Below are 21756 nucleotides of genomic sequence, written 5' to 3' on the forward strand. Positions count from 1 at the left end.
GTTGATGATTTATGGCCATTGAGTATTACCACAAAAAAACAAAAACAAAAACACAGATCTGAAAACTATGAGTTAACAATTTGACTTTGAAATTAATGGTTAGACCATGATGTTTTCATTTTTTTTAATTCAGTGGAACAGAACATAAAACCACCTGTTCACCCACATCTGTAATCCACTGGTTATCACTTTGTTTGAAGCTGCACACAAATACCAGGGGGAACCAAGAACTCTCTGGGGACATAAGATGCCACTCTTTAATTCCACCTGTTCTTAGATAACATCTGTCTCACATTTCTGGCAGGCTGGTCAATGTGCCTACTCTGTTTTCAGTATGCTTCTTGTTCATTGTCTAATAACCCTGTAGCATATTTTATTCTTTGGAGTGTGTTTTAGAGTAGACATTTCTTTCATTTGTGCCCATGAAACAGTGCTGAGTGATATGTTTCACACACAACTTCCTTACAATGTGAAAGTTGGATAAGCTCATGGTTTGAGGTTGAGTAGAACTGCAATTCTGTGGAAGAGGCTAGAAAGGAAGGAATAGCAGAAAACAGACCCTGTTGTTTTACTGCTGCCTCAGACCTTATTTATGACAACAACACCCTATTGGATGACTTATTCATTTTCAGACTTACTGTCCATAATATAAGCCCCATGAGGGTACTACCTCATCATATAGAGAGTAGACATCCACAAACTTTTTGCAGTGAATGAATAAAATCTCTTTGGGGTATAATCACTTAATCTGTCACATATTGAATGCCTTTTAGCATCTGTGTATTGTACTAGGCCCTTTCCTCATAGGGACAGTCTTACTTCATTCACACACTCACTCTTAATGCCCTTGTTTTATTCCTGAATCTTTCCCCATGATATTTTAGGGCAGGTACTTGAAACAAAACAAAACAAAAAAAGGTGGATTTACACCTTTACCTCTTATTACACAAAAACATGGACAGATGCTATTGACTTAAATGAATAGATAAGGTTTTAGCAAATTAAAAGCTGTGTTAAAAGTTTTAGAAATGGCTTCAAGATCTGGATTTAAATACTCAAAAGAAGAAAACAGAGATGACACACTGCAGGCCATCTACTGCAAAGCTGTATTTGGGGATGCAACTCCCATGGCAAGGGAAACAAAAGAAAAAAAAAAAACAGTGGCAAATATATCAAACTATATCAAACTGTGGGGAAGTCCAACAGTATAGTATAGTCCTGTTTTAGTTAAGTAAAAGGGCTAAGGGAGCTTGGCAATGAATAGTGTTTGTTTCAGATTACCCAAAAAGAAAGGAAATAGATGAATGAACCCAGCTATGCTTTTCCCATAGACCATGCTGCTTTTGTATTGAAAACAGTGATTTGTTTATTTTTTGCCATTAAAAAAAAAAACAAAAACACAAAACCCGGCAGAAGTAAGGAATTACAAATGGAAAAATCTGGCAATGGCAAGAATATGGGGCCACATATTTCATGCTAGGCAGATACAAAATAGCAATAATAGTAAAAGAAGAGAATTCCAATATTTTTATTCACAGTTTCCTATCATTTAATGAGATTAACTGTCACATTCATTCACGATGAAACAGTTTTCTGACTCCTGCTAAACTAAGGATAGCACATACATTTTCTAACGCTACCATTAAAGATCATGCATATAAACTTGCAACTTTCATATAAGTCAGGTGGCAACTTTTATAAGCAGGTGGTGGAAACATAGCAAATGGACATCTGATAGCTAGATTATAGTGACTGGATATTTCTCGTTGTATGAAAACCAACAGTTCAATAAGTTCTTATTTAATACCTTCATTATATAGTGATAATGCCTTAGACTTCAAGAAATAAAAACACTTGGAAGATAGAATATTGAAACATGAGAAACAAAAGTGGTGTACTAGTATCCTGTGTGTCTGTTCTTAGAAGTGTTCACTGCCGCGGCTATAAAAGTAAAGACCACAAATAAGACCTATGGAAATGTCAGATGTCCCCAGTGTTAAGTACTTCGTGAGTACAAAACTGGAACCCTTATGAAAACTAAAGAGTTATTTTAAGAAATGAAATATTACTTCCATATAGCCCATTTAACCAGTTTCTTTTCATAAAATAAGTCCTGAATAGGAAAATCTAAGTTATATTTAACCTTTGTTTTATTCCAGAATCTTTCCCCATGATATTTTAAGGGAGATACTTGGAAAAAAGAACAAAAGTAAGTTTATACCTTTACCTCTTATTACACAAAATCATGGACAAATGCAATTGACTCAAATGAATAGATAAGGTTTTAGTAAATTGGCAGCCATATTGAAAGTTTTAGAAATGGTTTCAAGCTCTCGATGTAAGAACAGAAACTATAAAATACTGAGAAGAAAACATAGGTGACACACTGCAGGACATCTACTGCAAAGATGTATTTGGGGAAGCAACTCCCATGGCAAGGGAAACAAAAGCAAAAATAAACAATGATAAATATATTAAACTAGAAAGCTTTTGTACCTCAAAAGAAACCATCACAAAAACAAAAAGGCAAAGATGGGTCCTGTTAATTCTCAGTTGGTAGTCCCATATGTAATTCTAGGGCACAGTGAATCCTTAAGTGATTCTTCCAAAGTCTTCCACAATTTAGAATATTCAGCATCAAACTAGTATCTTTTGGGTGTTGACAAAATGTACTTTGTAATAAGTTATCTGTCATTGTAATTGTTTAGTTGTGTTCTTTGACATGGTTTGGCTTTCTTCAAAAGTTTGTTCTACTCCGAGGGGAGCTTGTAAATGTGGAAGCAACTTTATTAGTTTGACATCATATCTGGCAGGAGCAGAGCATATAGGATGAAAGTTAATTTTAACTTTCAAATCAGATGGATGAGATCGGCAACAGAGATAAAAAGTGACTCCTATACCATCTCCTAAGAAACATTTCTTAAACTCATCACACTGTTCTGTTTCAGGTTGTTGAAAATAATTTCATGCTTAGGGGCAGTCACCTGAGGCAATTTTGTTGTTCAGCAATAGCCTTAGGACAAATGTAAACTCAGAGGTGGAAAATTGGGGTTATCATGTAATTGCAATCATTACCCAGACTGAATAAGGGTGCCTCAGTAGAGTAAGTACTACAGCAATGTGGATTAACCCACTTTCACATTTTTTTTTTTTTAAATATTAAATTTTATTTTTATATTCCCCCATACAATTGCAAACGCCCCATTCTGACCCCAATCCTTCCCCTCCCGCCCCCCACCCCCCAAAAAGTGTCTCTGGTTCATAGTTTTTTGTTGATTTTGATTTTCACTTTCTTATATTCATTTTCCTGGTACCTTATTTAAGTTTTCTAGATTCCTGCTATGAGTGAGACCATCCGGTATTTTTCTTTTTCTTTTTGGCTTATTTCGCTGAGCATGATCCCTTCCAGTTCACATTTTAATGACTATTCCTTCCCTCTTAAAGTTTAAAGAGTATTTGTCATTGAGAAAATTTGAAACATTCTTTATTTAAAAAAAACGTATCTTTTAAAAAGTTGGTCTGTTCTATATTTATTCCACAAGATTTTCAAATGTAAGTATTCTGTTTTATCAACACACTTGTTAAATCATCTAGGGAATGGGCTATCAAACAATTCAAGGAATTGAAATGTTTTATGCAGAAATGAAGAGGAAAATTTCAAGCCGCTTAGGCATTAGTGTGAAGATGTCTAGTGATACCTCTGAGACTAGTATTTCCTTAACTAATGACCTTGAGAAAGAGTGTAAAACTGAAGACATAAAATAGACCAAAGACACAAAAGCAATTCTCCTGGGATTTTGCATTTTAGCTATGGGGAAGTAGTAATTTCAACTCTTTCCATGTTTAGGTTATTTGAAATTAGCAACTACACCATGGTCAGAATCAAATTGGTTGTAGCAAGTTTTGAGTTAAACTCTAGAGAAGTTGGTTAAACTACATTTTGCCATTCTTAGTTCTGTGTTTGTACCTGCTACAGAATTATTCATAGTGCTAGAAAATGTATGACTGATCAGAGGAATGTTAACATTTGGGCACAGCAAAGGAGAAAAAAGAAATGCACACAGCCATCTAATGATTACATAGACATTATATTATGAAATATAATCAGATATATACTTACTTGTTTCAACATTCACAAAAAATAGGAATGACATATTAAGTAACGCTTGACCACATCTATACAGCTATACCAGATGCCGGGCATACAAAGAAGTAAGAGACAAAGTTCCATTATTGGAAAGGACTAGTTATAACTAGTTATAACTAGTTATAATCCATGAACAACATGGATAAAACCTCAAATGTATTTAAATTTCCTTTGGGTGATCAGTTTTTCAAGAGGATGAAAAAAGTTTTATATACATTTAGAAATTCTTAAGCCTTTTTTATTTGGTTTGAAAAATTTCACTCCTAATACTTTTATACAGCTGCTCCATGAATACATTTGCTTTAATAGACTTTATTTTGTATGCTCATGAATCTTAGAGATGGAAGGGTCCACTTTAATTTTCCCAGTTTTAAGTTATGTTAAAGTCAATAAGACAATCATAAGATATTTTTAAAAAATACAGCAATGATGCAAAACATTGGTAGGTGTGTTAAAAGAGAACTAGGAATTAACTCTGGGTGTGGTAAAGCGTCTCCAAGCACAAATCAGCATTTCATGGCAAGTGATATTTATAGTCCATCGGGCACTACTGAAAAGGAGTTCACGATAAAGAACATGCATAATGAATCCTGCCACCTAAGCGTTTGTTGGCAGTCACATCCAGCTGCATCGTGTCCCTAGATAAATGTGTTCTGCTTGAACCAGCTCTAACAGGGACTCAGACAGCTAACCGGTAGGCTCTTTTGTAATTAAGAAGCTGAAGTGTCTTTCTCATTAGAGAACGTGAGATGAATACTCAGCATTGCTCCCCTCCACCCCCATCTCAAGCCCTGCTCTGTTCAGTGGCAAGGTAAGGTTAAAAGCTTACATCCTATGTCTGCTTTATACTTTTAAAAACAAAAATAAAATCAAAGGCCTATTCTTGAGGGTCAGTTAGTCGTTCCATTTTCAGGGATTTTACAGGAACTGAGAGCACAGACTTTTAAAAACTTGTTTACTTCAAGGAAATACACACACACCAGTTCAGGTTCGGTAGAATTTATTTTGACTCAGGATATAATGAAAGAACAAAGCTAAGAAAATTTACTTCTATTCAAAGCTTTCTTTATTATTTCTCTCTGAGAACCTCATCAACCAATCTCCACTGTTTCTCTGCTAAACCTTATTTGATTTAATTCTTTTTGTATGAAACTGCACATCCTGTGGTGACAGAGTCCTTTATTAATTGTTTTGGGGAAAAAAAAAAAAAAAAAACAAACTCAAGCCACAGCTGCTTCCTTGAGTTAAATGGACTTTCTGAAATCAGATTCACCTGGTCCACATCCAATGCTAAGTATTGAGCAAGAAGATTCAGATACAACTGGATTGTCAGCAACTCCTACTCGTGTACAAATTCAACACCTTTTGCTGGACTATTTCCATGGTTCATAACCCTGACTGGACCAGGTTAAATCTTGAAGATTTTGGTTCTATTTTTACTGAAACCTAACATACTTTACATACTAAAACATCTGCTTACATGTTTTTGAGAGTTAATACAAGTGAGGAGTTGAGTTGGTTACCACAATCAAGATATGCCATTCTCATCACTCTAAAGGATTTCCATGCTTTTAATTAGTGCTCCTGGCCGCCAGTCCCCTTCTTTTATCCCTAACCACTAGAAACCACTGATCACATTTCTGTTGCCACAGTTTTGCTGTTTCTAGAGCAGTGCATATTAGAACCATACAATATATATCTTTTAGCTTACTTTTTAAAGTTAGAATAATGCTTTCAAGAATCATCTATCTTGTATACTTCAGTAGTTTGCTCCTTTTGATCGCTGAATAGTATTCCATTTATAGAGAATTCACAATGTGTGATTCATGAGCTGAGAGATATTAAGGTTTGGGATATTCACAGTTTAAGTTGCTATAGCTGTTCACAGACTGGTGGTATTTTCAATTCTCTTGAGCACATACTTAGGAGTATACTCTCTGGCTTATGTAGTAAACTTATGCCCTTATAAAAATTCAGCAAACTGTTTTTCAAAATGGATGTTCCAGTTGTGCATTCCTCTTAGCAATGATGAGAATTTCAGTTTTTCCACATCCTTACAAAATTTGGTATAATCTGCCATTTTATTTTAGTAATTCTAAATATGTATGTGGTCATATCTTACACAGTGGTTTTAAAATTGCATCTTCATAGTGATTAAAGATGAACATGTTTTATGCATTTATTAACCAGTTTATATCTTCTTTGGGTTGTTTTTCTTACTGAATTTTAAGTGTTTTTTTTTTTCCTACAAGTTTTTATCATTTCAGTTTTTCTGTTTAGGTGTAGAAGTCATGTGAGTTAATTTTTGTCTATGATAAGTTAAGAGCTGAGGTTCATTCCTTTGGCAAATAGCTATCCCATCTTCTTACCCCAGCCTCCAGCCAGCCCTGCACCCTGGCATCACGGGCACTTCCCTATGCTGTTGCCCTTCCTTCTGTACAACTCTGGTTCTTGTTCTTTGGAACAAAGCTTACCATGGCAACAAGGGTGGTTTCTCATTTCTCCTACTCCCCTCATCTCAGGCAGGTAGGTCCTGTGGCCCTAAGCCTCAGGTGCAGGTTTGCTAAGCACTGCTGCCCATTCTCAGTGCACTTGGAGAGTGCGGGTGGATTCCCCACCATTCCCCCAGGGTCAGTCAAACTCCACCCTGCATAGGTGGGCAATCTTAGGCGTCAAATTCCCTCCCCTCCCAGCTTGGCAACCTAGCACGGCCTTGACAAAAGGAAGAATTCTACGTACACGTAGGGATTTTGCCATTTTCCCAGCTGTAGCTCATCTTTGCCTGGGATGGGGGATGGGAGAGTTTCCTGTCTTACCCCAGAGAAAATCCCTGTTGGCTCATGGCAAAGAAGTCAGCCCTGGGACAGGATGTTTCTTGGCCCTTCTCCAGTGGCAGGTAGGTGGCTTTTGCTTTGTGTATGAAAGGGATCAGGACACAGGAGGCTGTGTGCCTGTCTTTAGCAGGAACCAATTCATTTCTTTATATTCACAGAGTTTCTGAAGAATGAATGGGTGGCAGCATTTTCCTTTTTCTTAGGTATTGGCAGGGCTTTTGTACATGCGTGTCACTGATGGAGACACACAGGTCTTTCCCCTGGCTGCAGTTGTCCTTATGAGCGCTTGGTGGAAACTCTTAGAAAATATTTCACCAGTAAATATAGACTCTACTTGTGTCTGGGTTTCCAGAGATTCCGAACATCAATCTAATCCTCAGCTGGTCTTTAAGAATGTGTTACATATTCAGGAGATAAAGGAAGGTTCTCTTCTCTGGGCAGCTCCCTCTATGTCATGTCCTCCCTTCCTCCTGCCCATGGTCTGCTCTCCCAGCCTTTAAATGACCTGTTCTGTCTCCGCAGACTGCTACTCAGAGCTTGTAGTTTTGGTTTTATCTTGCATAGAGTATGGCTAATTTCTTCTCCTTTCTTATCACACGGCATACTTGTGTCTCCTTGAAAGGTTAATACCACTCTTTAGATAGTTGGGAAACAGAGCAGAGAGAGTAATCTTCCGGGAGAGCTAGCTTTTCAAGTTTTCTGGAACTTATTTATAGAAGCTCCTGCTAGTCAAAACTCATGTTTGTTGTTGTTTCATGTTGGTGCTGTGGCTCTTTCGGAAAAGGGGGGGGGGTGTGTGCCATGCAGGTGTTTACAATGATGGTCTCTACAATGCCCAGGTGCCAGTGCTAGTGCATCTCAAGTCCCACCTAACAAATCCAACAGATAACAGGTAAATAGGATTTTATTTTCCCCTGAAGATGTGATTTTTGAATAACTAAATTGGTTCATTCTTTAATGGTATCTCCTCATTTTAAGAGGAATTTTTATGATTAAGCAGATACCGGTGACCTTGAAAATATGTATAGGCTTAATTAGTAATTTAATGCCTTGGAGTATACTTTTATTGCAAAAGTGAGAATAAGAGAGGAATTTTGTATATGGAAGGCATCATGCTCACTATTTTGAATGTTTATTTTAAGCATTTTTGTGTATCCCTTTGTTGTAATTGGCTGCAATCCACAGGATGGCTTCCTCATTCAGCTGCAGCAATGTTCAGATTACATAAATGAACTGTTAGGAATCAGAGAGAGGACTAGCAGTCTCTACTTCAAACAACGAAGTGGTGGAACAGAAGAGTTGCTGAACTTAATATTGCCCAGTTTAGAAATTAAAATGCCATTGTTATTTGTTGGAAGTTACTGAGAAACTATTGCACAATAATCTGTGCATTCATGTGCATAAACTGAGTAGATTTTTCAAGTATCTAATTGTAGAAAATCAGTAAGCACCTAAATAATTTTTAAAACTACTTTAACCTTTATACATATCCCCACTTGGCACTTATGCCACAATGTTAAATGTAATGTTCCATTGCATTAACCTCTATTTTCATTCACACTTGTATATTTCATCCTTTTTTTAGATAGATATTTTAGTAGTTCAAACATAAATCAAACAAAAAATCCATATTCAATAATTGATAGCTTGAACCCAAAAGCAAGAAAAGTTAGAAAGTTGCAAGTTATATTTGAAATCACTGAGATGCACTTGTTATGGGCCTTAGATGCATGCAAGATTAATTCCAGTTGGGTGAAAATGAGGAATCTTGTGGAAGGTGACACTCATATTCAAAGGATGTGTAGGACATGATGTATGGAGATAATGACAAGAGGAGTTCCAAACAAAGGAAAGAACGGATTCTTTGTATTGTTACTGTAGAAATGGTTTTATAATCAGAAAATATTACTTTCAATTGATAGCTCGACAGTAACTGTCCTCAAGTAAAGCAATACGGTCAAAACACTTTCGCTCCTGTGTACTAAGTGCGTGCTTTGTCCATGGCCCTGCCTCAGCTACTGTGTGCACACTGCTTGTCCTGCTCCTGTGTTAGCCCCGCACACCTTCTGGTGCACTGAACTCCATGCTCACTCTCTTACTCAAAACATTGCTTTGAAAATTGCGCCCTTTCTTATCATTTTTCTCTTCCTCCGCTTTATTCCCAATGGCAAATATGTTACAATATCTCTCCGGTCTTAAAGCAAACAAGAATGACAAAAAACCCTTTCTGTATTAGTTTGATTTCACTTAACTTGCCCAAATTAGTGGCTTCAAACACCAACCATGTTTTTAGCTCCTAAGTCTGTGGGTGGGCAGCTCAGCTCTTAACTGAGCTCGTCCATACATTATGGTCAGTTGTCACTGGATGTGGGGACTGTGCATCAGGGGACTGGTTGTCTTCTTGAGTGACAGAGAGATCAGCCGAGGAGATGGAATGATCGGGACACTTCTTTCCTCAGCAGCAGACTAGTCTGGGCTTGTTAGCATAGTGACTGGGCAGGATTTCAAGGATGCATTGGGTTAATACGATCAACTTTTTTTTCTCATATGACTTGATAGTGGATTATATGGTAAACCTTAATTTGAGTCATTACTACCTGTTTTTATTCTTTAAAAATGTGGAGTCTAAAAATTTACATACATGGGTCACATGATATGTCTATTAAATAGTACAGATCCAGAGTCTGCTACTCAAAATGTATTCCTTGAACCAGCAACATCAGCAAAACCTGGGAGCTTGTTAGAAATGCTGAATCTCAGATCAGAATAGACAGAATCAACACTCAAATAGTTTATATGCACATTAAGACTATAGAAGCTCTGATATAAGGGACATGAGTGATTGCGGCAGTTGTTTTGCAAGGGAAATTGGGAGAGTGGTTTATAATCTACTATCAGTAAATTAATTGAGTGCTATCACTATAATGAATTTTTTCTGGAACTTGAGGCTCATCCTCTGTTCTAAGTGCTTTACATCTATCAACTCATTTAAAAGAGCACAATGGAAAAACATTTGGGCCGATCTGAAAGCACACAGAAAAATTTTCATGGAAATTCACATTTACACTATAAATATCTACATTTCTTAATTTTTTAGCTGTTGAGCTGTAGTTAAAACTGAATATGTAAGGGCCTCCCCGGTGGCGCAGCGGTTGAGCTCTGGGTTGCGAAGCTGCCCGCAGCCTCTGCAGTGACGGTTCGATCCCCGGCTGCTCCCCGGCCACCAGAGGAGGGTCCTACATGGCGTGATAGACCTTTCCTGCTGTGCCCCCTGCTCCCCTCAGCAGTGTATTTCTTTGTCAGTCTGCCTGTTCTGTTCCCTGCTCCGGCTCTGGTGAATCCTGTCACCCTCCCGCGCTTCTTTCTCTACCCAGTGCTTGTATAAATAAATAAATAAATCTTTAAAAAAAAATAAAATTAAAAAAAAAGCATTGCTCCTTTTATATAAAAAAAACAAAAAAACTGAATATGTAAGATATAATGACATACAAGTAATGTCATGCTTAAGGTAAAGCCAAACAAAAATTAAAAATTTACAGATAGCAAGAAAAATGTATTTTTTTATTAAAATTCTTTGTCTTTTTTAATTAAACTTTTTAAATTTTTTGTTCATTTTGTATTTATTTGATTTCTCCCCTCAGTGTAGTCCCTGTAGTTCTGCCAGCACCAAAGCACCCATGCTCCATCACCACAGCCCCTTGTGCTCTTCCCTCCCATTTTGACCCTTGCCCTCCCCTCCCCTCCCCTTCTCTTGCTGTTATGTCTCAGAGCTATAGTTTGCCCACAAGTTTTGTCTTTTTTTTGTCCCTTTGTTCAGTTTCCCTATACTCCACCTATAAGTGAAACCATCTGATAGTTTTCCTTCCTTCTGACTTAAGAAATGTATTTCTTAATAGCAGGATAAAAAGTCAGATAGCATTCTTATGGAAGAAATTTTGAGATAAAAGTTTCTTAGATTGTTTAGAATGTAGCGATGAAATTTCGATGAAGTAGCACAAATGTGCCATGGCGGGGCAGGGGGCGGTGGGGGAGAGGCACACTCTGCAATTACTTATGTTGCTATGTCTCCCTGACTGTGCTATAGGTTGATAAAAATGTTCTGCAAAATAAAATTTAATGAGTTTGCATTTCCTCTTGTAGTCCCAGTGGCAAGTAGAAAACACATATGCTTTGAAAAGAGAACCAGGTAGTATCAAAATTCCAGAGGAGGGCAGCAAAGATAAAAAGACAGGCTTAATCAGGTCAGAAGAATAAAATATCTTTTTTTTTTAATTTTCATAGTTTGTCACGAAAGCAAACATCTTTATGATGGAGCATTCTTTTGCTTTAAATTATTGTTATTATTTTGTTATTATCAGGAAAAATGAAGTATACATCGTTGATTTGTCTCTCTTTGGTTTGTCTCTTTTATCCCTTTGAAACACCTATAGGATTTTTTACTTACAGAGTACTACAATAGAGTTTTCCCAGCTGAAATGTCCTCTATTTCAACTAGTCCTTTATTCAATAAATATTTCTTGTGTGTTTAATATGGGCTTGCATTATATAGGTGGTAGGGAAATGATGTATAATTTCATTGCAAAATAGCATCCAGTTTCCTGCAGTTTACACCTGGCTAGTGAATAATTTCTCTATAAATTGAAGTAATGACTGTTATATTCATGACAGCACTGTCATTGCTGACTAGTACACTGATACAAGACAGAGGCTGAAGCTATGGCCGGCAAATCAGGACTTGGGTTTAACCTCAAGTATACGGATAGAAAACATGTTGTATAGAGACCACTTTATAATGGTTATAACATGAAAAGTTTAAGAATGGTGTTTTATAAATAACTTTAATTTGGTTCTAGTTTGAATCAGTGGTATTAGACAACATAATTGTTATAGTAAATTGTAGGTTAAATTTAAAATTTTACTAAAAGAGTCTTAATTTTAATTTTGTTTCCAAATCCTATCAGCAAGCATGATACTGTGTGGTATGATGTCCTTTCTTTTGAACATTAAGTCTGTGAGCTCATATTGAAATAAAAGACTAATTTCTACTTAAAATTTCACACTAGAGGATGTATTCTTCCCATTGGAATAAATGTTGTGTTTAGGTTATGATATCTATTTATTGCTATGAAATCACAGAAGACTGTTTATGGAATGCAGTTGTAAAATACTAGATGGTCAGAAAGCCTAGAAAACATATTAATATAATGTTATTAAACACATTATGTATTATAATATCAAGTAAACCAGTTCCATGGCATACCATTATGTTTCCAGAGTTTATAGTCACAGTATATAAGGAGCCACTATGTATAAGGATTCAAATTTAATCATTCTCTGTTTGATTCTACTTTTTCATTTTTTTAAGATTTATTTATTTATGCAAACAAGAATTGGGGTACAGGCCAGAGGTGCAGGGGGGTGAGAGGATTCATCAGAGACAGAGGGGAAACAGAACTGAAATATGCTGCTGAGGGAGCAGTGGGTGAGACAGGAGAGGTCTGCTGTGCCATGTGGGTCAGCTCCCTGGCTGGCCATTGAATTTGTGCTGCAGTGGCTGCTGATAGCTTCATAGTGCTTCGACTTAACCCCTTCCACTACCAGGGAGGCCTTATTCTACTTTTTCTGACTAGTTGAAGATTGATAGGAGTAGACTCAAAGTCAGTTTTTAAAGTGAAGTTTGTAAAATAAGTTATTTTTCTTTAAAAAAAAAAGGAAAAAAGATCAGAGAATATAGTACAAGTTTTTAGTTATAGTATTTGAGCTTTTCAAGAATATGACAAATTCCCAAATTTCCAAATTTAACTCCCACTTTACCCTGCCTCTGTCTTATCACTTGTCTCATTGAACTGCCTCCTCAGAGACCCAAACATTCATTGTACTCTCCTACTTTGTTTCAAGCTCTTTCTGAGGCTTGAATTAATCTTACCTCTGTTTTTTACCCTTTGGGATCTTTTGTGTCCTTTATGGTTCAGACCAAATGTCACTCTTCACTGCATGTCAGAGTCAAAATTCTTACTGATCCACACATCAGCCCTTTTCTGTGCTCCCAGGTTGCTTGCCTGATCCTTTTACCATGGAATTTAATCAGAAGATTTTAACATTCTTTGTGAAAGGGTGTGTATGATCTTCATCTATGTATCGTTGATGTGCCTAACAGATGGTCAATTAAACATCTCCAACAAATGACTAGAGGAACACACGTCTTTCTCTTTAGCATGTCGTTTAGAAATCTGGCTTGTGAATGCCCATGAGAGTGGTGGTTTCCTGTTTTATATAGCCATGACCTAGTCAGGGCAGGAGAATAATAAGCACTTGAAGTACTGGGGTCAGAGGAACACGAGGCTACACTTTGGCACCGTCATGTAATGGCAATGGGATCCAATGTGGCACTTCACCTGGTTGAGCCTTGGTTTCCTCAAATACAAAGGGGAGATCATAGATCAGTAGCTAACATAGCATTTTATTATGAATATTAGAAATATACAAAGCACCTAGCAATGACATTAATGTTTATGGTTGGTTATCTAAAGAATATGGTGCACTGGAGGTAGGATGTTTCTGTTAATTGATAATAAATTTTCAAGAAAATAGAATAAAGACTCCTTATTTTCAAAGGATATATTCTGGAAATAAATTTGAATAAGTAAATTCATTAATCTTTCAGGGAGACATATTCTTTTGAGATTAGGCCTGTATCGTCTGAACTATTTTTTGCAGCTCTGTATTGGTTGATTCAGTAAATTCAGATTACCATTAACATAATGTGAGATTATCATAGGAAATATTAGAAATATTAGAGAATATTAGAGTTTACAGCATTTAATGATAAGAATGGACAGGTGAGCAACAGGGTGAAGAGGGAACACATTGCATACCCCTCTGCATACTCACAGCTAGATTGCAGCAGAACAAAGCCAGAAACTCCTGAAAGAAACACAATTACAGTGCATGTTAGGAGTAATATATGGAGGAGGGGACCCAGCAAGCAACAGATGGGACAAACAAGTAACCTGCCCAGCAGGGCGGGGTGAGTCCCAGCAGCCCAGTGGGCCCTGTGAATAGCAGGATGGAACTGGCAAGGCGCTTACACAGCAGCCCTTTGCAGATGTAGGTGAGCTCTGTGATGGTATACAGAAGTAGGCCTCCACAGACATCAGTGAAGCTTAGGTAGTCTCCCTAAAGGGGCCTGAGGCTGGACCCACTTTACAGATACCAAATAGATATCAGCCAGGATCAGGTGGTCACAAATGAGTTCTAGCAGACCGTCAAAGATGAGATAATACTTATCCTTCTCAAACTCTTCCAAAAAATAGGGAAAGAGGGAATACTTAAACCTTTTAATGATGCCAACCTTACTATATTACCGAAATCTGAAAAAAGAAACTATAGACCAATTTCCCTAATGAACATAGATGCAGAAGTCCTCAACAAATTTGTAGAAAACTAAATTCAACAATGAAATAAAAGGATTATACACTATGATTAAGTGGATTTATTCCAAGGACACACGGATGGTTCAACATCTGACAGTTAACCAACACGACTCACCATATCAATAAAAGGAAAGATAAAAATCATATATTCATATCAATGGATGCTGAAAAAGCATTTGATAAGATTCAATATCCGTTTATGATGAAAACTCTTGAGAGACTTGGAACACTTGAACATAACTCAACATAATAAAGGCCATGTATGACGACAGCTAACATCATTCTCACTGGTGAAAATCTGAAAGTTTTTCCACTAAGATTTGGTATAAGACAAAAATGTCCACTACTATTTAACATAGTATTAGAAGTCCTAACTAGAGCAATTAGGCAAGAAAATGATATAAAAGGAATCCAAATTGGAGAACAAGTAAAACTGTCATTTGCTGGCAAAATGATAATGTACATTGAGAATAAGTCTCCACTAAAAAGCTAATTGAAGTGAGGTCAGCAAATTGGCAAAGTTGCAAAATCAATAAACAAAATCAATTGTCTTCCTATATGCAAGCAACGAACTGCAAGAGGAAGAAATAACACAATCCTATTTACATCAAAAAGATATAAATACCTAGGTGTACACTTAACAAAGGAGGTGAAGGAAATATATGAAGAAAACTATAGGAACTGTTAAAGATATAGAAAACATAAAGATGGAAAGATATGCCCTGCTCACAGATTGGAATAATTAGCATTGTCAAAATGGCCAGTTAGCCTAAAACACTGTACAGATTCAGTGCCATCCCTATCAGTTTCAAAGGCATATTTCAAAGAAATAGAACAAACATTACTAACATTCATATGGAACCACAAAAGACCCCAAATCGCCAAAGCAATCTTGACCAAAACAACTTACCTAATTTCAAACTATACTATAAAGAATTAATAATAATCAAAACAATGTAGTATTGGAGCAAGAACAAACACATAGACCAATGGAATAGAATTGAGAACCCAGAAACAAAACCATACTTTTATATACAAGTAATCTATGACAAAGGAGCAAAGTATGTACACTGGAACTAGGACAGTCTCTTTAATAAATAGTTTTGTGAAAACTTGATAGCCACATGCAAAAGAATGAAACCAGATCACTATCTCACACCATACCAAAAAAAAAAAAAATCAACTCAAGATGGATAAAACATTTGAATATAAGACCTGAAACCAAAATATGTAGATGAAAACAGAGGCAAAACACTCAATTACATAGACTTCAGAGATTCCCTTGTGGATTTCTCTCCAACATCAAGGAAAACAAAAGAGAATATAAATAAATTGGGACCACATCAAACTATTTTTTTAAATTTTAACGTTTAAAAAATGTATTATTTATCAAAGTATCTATGAAATATCAGAGTAATAAAAATCCTTCATAAACCAGATGTTCTTAGTGATCCATTCAATTATAAATACACTTTTCTTTGATACTTTTCATATATCTTTGAAAATTATTCTTTGAAATAAATTACTTTTATAACAAATCATGCAATAGAAGAAATTTTCACCCAACTAATCATAGAAGCTACTTTATAACTTGGATAGTGGTAAATATCATGTTATGATGTTACATTGTATATAGTATATTTTTGTCTACAGGAATTAACTGTATTTGCCTTTGATCCATTTAATTAAAGGATGTTAAGAAGAGAAAACTCAAATATTCTTTCACTGAAACCATTTAGGTGAGGTATAACTCACATAAGATGAGGTCCTTGTCAATAGAAAGCCTGCATATGCATAACATGCTTTCCCAAAACACTGCCTTGGGCAAATCTTCCATAAAGAAGCATTTTCAATTTGAGATGCAAAAGTTCTAAAATTTCAATTCTAAACTGTACAAGTTTGATTTGCCACAAATATTTAGGCAAATGGTAGCTATAACTTAGCTAACAGCAACCACTCGAGGATCCAACAAGGAAACAATTCAGAGAATTTTAGCTTTTCCAAAAAGTGTAGAGTAAATTTATATAAACTAAATTATAGTAAATTTAGTATAGTATATAGTAAAGTATAGTATAGTGTATAGTATATAGTATAGTAGATAGTAAATTTTATATAAACTATAGTGATATATTTTTTATTTTTTATTTTTTTTTAATTTTTTTAATTTCTTTTTTTAATTTTTTTTTATAGAGGCATGTTTTATTTATTTATTTGTTTGTTTGTTTGTTTGTTTTGTTTATATATGCACTGGGTACAGTCAGAAGCGTGGGAGGGTGAGAGAATTCACCAGAGCCAGAGCGGGGAGCAGAGCAGGCAGAAGGACCGAAGTAAACTGCTGAAGGGAGCAGCGGGCGGCAGGAGAGGTCTGCGCGCCATGTGGGACCCTCCTCCGGTGGCTGGGGAGCAGCTGGGGATCGAACCGGCGCTGCAGAGGCTGCGGGCAGCTTTGCAACCCAGCGTTCAACCGCTGTGCCACCGGGGAGGCCCCAGTGATATATTTTTTTAAAACATGTTTTTCCCTTCAAAAGCAAAACTAGCTTTTTAGGGAACTTAATGGATTTGAATTACAAGGCTGCTTTGACTCCCATCTAGAATGAACTTGAGGAATTTTGACATTTGGAAAAAATTAGTTCTAGTAAAATAGCATATGGAAGTTTTACCAATATGATGAGGATGATTAGTATCTGATTTCAGAGATGCATTAATAGATGGATTGCAAAGATGGCCCCAGTTATCCACTCGTCCCTGTAATCGTGCTATTTGCAGTTTAACTTTGCAGTCCTTCCCATCCAAAGGTGAGATCTACTTCTCCTCCCCTTGATTCTAGGCTGACTTTATGACTTTCTTAGGAAAAAGTATGTGGAGGAACTGTGATGGCAGTGTCACACTTTTTGATTTGAGTGCCAAAAGGCCTTGCATATTTCCATTTACTCTCTTGGACACTTGCTTTTGCCATGAGAACAAACTTGGGCTTCACTACTGGAGGATGAGATACCCCATGGAGCAGAGTCAAAGCATGTATTAGGCCATTATATAGCATTAAGCCTATAATTTATAGAGCATTAAGCAGATAATCTATCGGCTAATGTAGATGTATGAACAAACCCTGCTGAGAACATCTGAGCCTAGCCTCTATCAGCAGAACTATACAGTGGACCCAGAGACTAAAGAGAAATAATAAATAGTTGCTATTATAAGCAATGGTGTTTTGGAGGTGATTTATCAACTCAGCTATAACTAAATAAATCAGATGTCTAAATAGATTGTGCATCCTTTAAAAAATTAAGAGAACTAATAATACTAAATACTATGTAAGTTACATCATCAAGAGGGCATTTTGTATATAGTATCCTTTTGACTGCCCTATGCATATTCTTTCTAGGTTGCTACACTGCATCTCATATATAGTAACATGATTGAATTCTTAAGATCTCTCTAGACATTTCACACAGAGTGCTTTTTTTAAAGAAGAAGGAAACTTACCCAGCCACACATACTAAATTTATCAAGGAGCCTAAATATGTTGAGAAAAGTGAGAAAAATGCTCATTAAATGTTTGATCCATTTTGTACATCCTCTACAACTTTTTTTTTCACTTTTAACAATATTTCTAATGGCACACACTGAATTGTTTCGCACTTCCTACACATATGCATTAAAAAAGCAAGATAAAATCCCCAAAGAGAAAATGAATTTAGAAACTTTTCTATATACTTGATTATCTTAATAGATAATTTCCCTGCTAGCAAATTTCAGTTGCTCTGAACACATTGGATGTTGAATTAGGCAGAAAATAAATGACTCGTTTGTCAGACTTACACCTGAGAAATACACAAGGCATAGTGGAGCTCCTCTAGTACAAAATGCACAGAGATACAGCCCTACATAGAAATGGGACAGTAAAGTTGCATTTTCCAAGCTCTTTGGATAAATACTAAAAGTGGGTTTAGAATGCAGTTCAAATAATCATTTACAGCAAGGGGAAGAAAATTATGTCCAAATATCTTGCATAGCTATATCCTCAGTTTGGCACCCATATATATTTTCCTTGATTTGGTATGAGCTAGAGGAAACCAAACACATCTGAGAGTGTTAAGGGAAGAGGGGAGAAGAGCCCTAGGAGAAATCAGGATGTAGGGTAAATGCTTTTTCAGGCTTTTCTGCCCTCCCACCATTAGGCTTGCCTTGCCTGATGGGGCACCTGCAGTTGTTACATTGTTGTAAGCTATATTGTTTACTTCTGTGGGCCATGGGAGGAGTATTAAGATAGTCACTGACTTAAGCAGCAGAGAAGCACAAGCAGAAGAGGCAGGAGAGAGAGGAGGGTAGAAAGGGGCCAGGGAACCCAGAGTGAAGACTTGCTGGGGGCTTGGAGGCTTATTGGCCTCCTGGCCCCTTGGCACCCCTGCCTGCCAGGTACCTGGTTGCTACAATGCATGTAAAGCTCAATAAAAGCCTAAGAAAGCCACCCAGGTCTCCAGAATGCCTTCTTTTCACTGGTCTGCTGGGATCATAGACATCCTGCTCTGTCCCATCCTGCCCCTACCGATTGGCGTAAGTCAACAAGATGGATCCTATGCTGAGGTGTATGAAGCCCTCTGAGGACCTCAGGAGGGACTGAGGAGTAGCAGACTGTTTGCCTGCGATCATGCTGGACGTGCCATGGCAGCACAGGAGGTGACCACAGTCCAGGAGCTGCTGGAGGAGCTAGAGACGCTGCAGGAGCACAGGAGGTGGACAAGGTCCGGGAGCTGCGGGTTGAGACCTCAAGTGGAGGAGGAAACAGCCCGAGAGGACCAGCGGGGGTCACCTGAGGCAGCAGAATTGTCGGAAAAGAAAGGACCACAATTCGGAGCTCACCCAGTGCTGATGCAGGAAAACACTGATGGACTTGGACTGACAATCCCGCCAGAAGGTGGAGGAACTTTGGCAGGGTAATGTTCTGTTTTGGGGGAGGGTGGTATTTTTTGTATACCCCAGGAGATGGGAATCTGGGGGTGGCCAGTGGGCCATGGTGTTTAAAAGCAGCCTGTTGGCTGTCCAGCAGCCTGGCAGAGGAAAAGCCAACTTAGAAAGGCAAAAGCTGGTGCTGAGATTGGGAAGCCCTGAGCGACTGTTAAGCAGCCTAAGTAAAGAAGGCCAGCGAGTCTCTTAAAATCACTTGTGGGTAATGCCCTGCTCACTGCTGAATAAGGGTGAGGAGCTCAGGAACCTGTCTTTGGAGAACAGATGGGGAGCATGGCTAGGGGTGGAGCCCACAGCCAAAGGGGGGAACCAAGAGAGGCCGCATGTGGAGCTTGTATCCACAGACCCCTGACCCATGTGCTTGTGCAGTGGGTTGGCCTGAGTGCAGGGGTCTGCGTGTCGCATTGGTGACTGTGAAAGCCGAGTGTTGGAGTGACCACAGACAGGAAACCCCGAGGGTTGGGCGATTACCCCCAAAGAGTACAGGATCGCCAATCCAAGAGTGAGTGCATCCTGGGGGTGGATGCGGTGTGTGGCTTGTGGCGGAGATCACAGCCAGAGAAGGCCAGGAAGCCTGATGGCTCCAGGCATGTGATGGCAGATGCCTGGGTGGTCCTCCCCTCTTATGAGCAGTGCCTTGGGCAGCAGAAGTGGTGGATCATCTGCTGGTGACAATAATTGTCTTTTGCCACTAGGTTGGTGCCCTGCCTGGACCTATTTGTGTTCTGTTGTATTGTTTTATCATTATGTATTCAGTTGTATTTTCTTTTGTGGGCCATGGCTGCAGTGTTTATGCTTGTTAATGGAAAACTGTATATAACATATGTAGACTGTCTAGCAGAAAACTCTGAGGGGGTGGATTTTAGGGTATATGGTTTTTCAGGCTTTTCTACCCTCCCACCATCAGGATTGCCCTGCCTGATGGGGGCACCTGTAGTTGTTACATTGTTGCAAATGCTCTTATTTACTTCTGTGGGTCATAGGAGTATTGAGATAGTGACCAAGAGAAGCAGAAGATGCAGGAAAGAGAGGAGGGGAGAAAAGGGCCAGGGAACCCAGAAGACTTGCTGGGGCTTGGAGGCTTGCCGGCCTCCAGGACACACACCTGCCTGCAAGGTACCTCATTGCAGCAATGCATGTAAAGCTCAGTAAAAGCCTGAGAAAGCCACCCAGGAGCTCTCCAGAGCTCCTCCTTTACCTGGGTCTGCTCGGATCTTAGACATCCTGTTGGGTTCCATCCTGCCCCTACACAGGGGCAACAGTTTTTTTTAAATGACCTGGAAAGAAAATGCTTGCCTTGACACAGGGGCTATAATGATGAAATAAGGTTCAAAGTGAAAAGTATTCTTTCCCTTTCTACAGTCATGTGGTAAGGCCACAGGCTCCGCTTTGAACTTGATGTGAAACTAAGGTGTTGGCTGGCAGAGCTGTACAAAAAGTCAAGTCTTGTGCCCTTTATTAGTTTTCTCAGCAGACTGAGATCGAGCTCTTGCCATTGTGCAAGACTTTGAGATACAAAGGATAAATGTCTTGGGTACTCAAGTTGCCTTTGAGATCTGAAGGTAGCTGAACACACAGTACACTGCTGCCAGTCAGGATGCATTTCAGCCTGGACTTGAGTGCCAGTAGACTTCCAGGTTATATATGTATGGGCGATATAGATACATATATGCTTACTCGCATACACACATGCTACATGTATGTAAATGCCTTGGGACCGTAAGTTTGGTTTTATTGTTGGTTTTTGTGTTAAACTTCTTCCTAGCCAGGAAAAAAAAGGACATTACAATTTGATTCTACTTTGTATCCGCATCTGTGGAATCACTGAATTTGAACTGTGAATGTGTTTGTTGGATTTAGATTTTCTTTCCACTGCACTCTCCTGAAATGAATGGAGATTCTGTCTGGAGTAACCAAATTCCATTTAATGCCAATGCCTTTGTAACTCAAGGAGGCATTTTGTAAATCAGTTACTGGACTTATCTTACAGCAGGGACTAGACCAGCAGGTTCAGGTCCAGACATGTTGAATATCTTGCTCTGAATATCCAAGTTCAAATTGAGGATTAGACCTTAACTTGATAGTTATTCCATCCATTGCTCAGAATTTTGAATTTCATTGCTTCTGCAGAACTCCATTCTGGAGCAGGAAGATCAGAAAAATATTTCCAAAGTATTTGATGAACTACTATGATTTTAAATTCTTAGAGACATCTGGAAGGAAAGCATGTGTCACTCTAAAGAACTGTGTGGAAATGTACACTGAAAAAAGCACATAGAATTGGGCTCTTAGCTCTAATACTCAGTTGCAGTGCTTGCTTTAAAATAATGTGAGGGCTTCCCTGGTGGTGCAAGGGGTTAAGATGCAACCTATGAAG

Source organism: Talpa occidentalis, unplaced genomic scaffold (assembly GCF_014898055.3).
Source record: "Talpa occidentalis isolate TD23 unplaced genomic scaffold, MPIMG_talOcc4v2.1 talOcc4.7, whole genome shotgun sequence".
NCBI classification, from domain to species: Eukaryota; Metazoa; Chordata; class Mammalia; order Eulipotyphla; family Talpidae; genus Talpa; species Talpa occidentalis.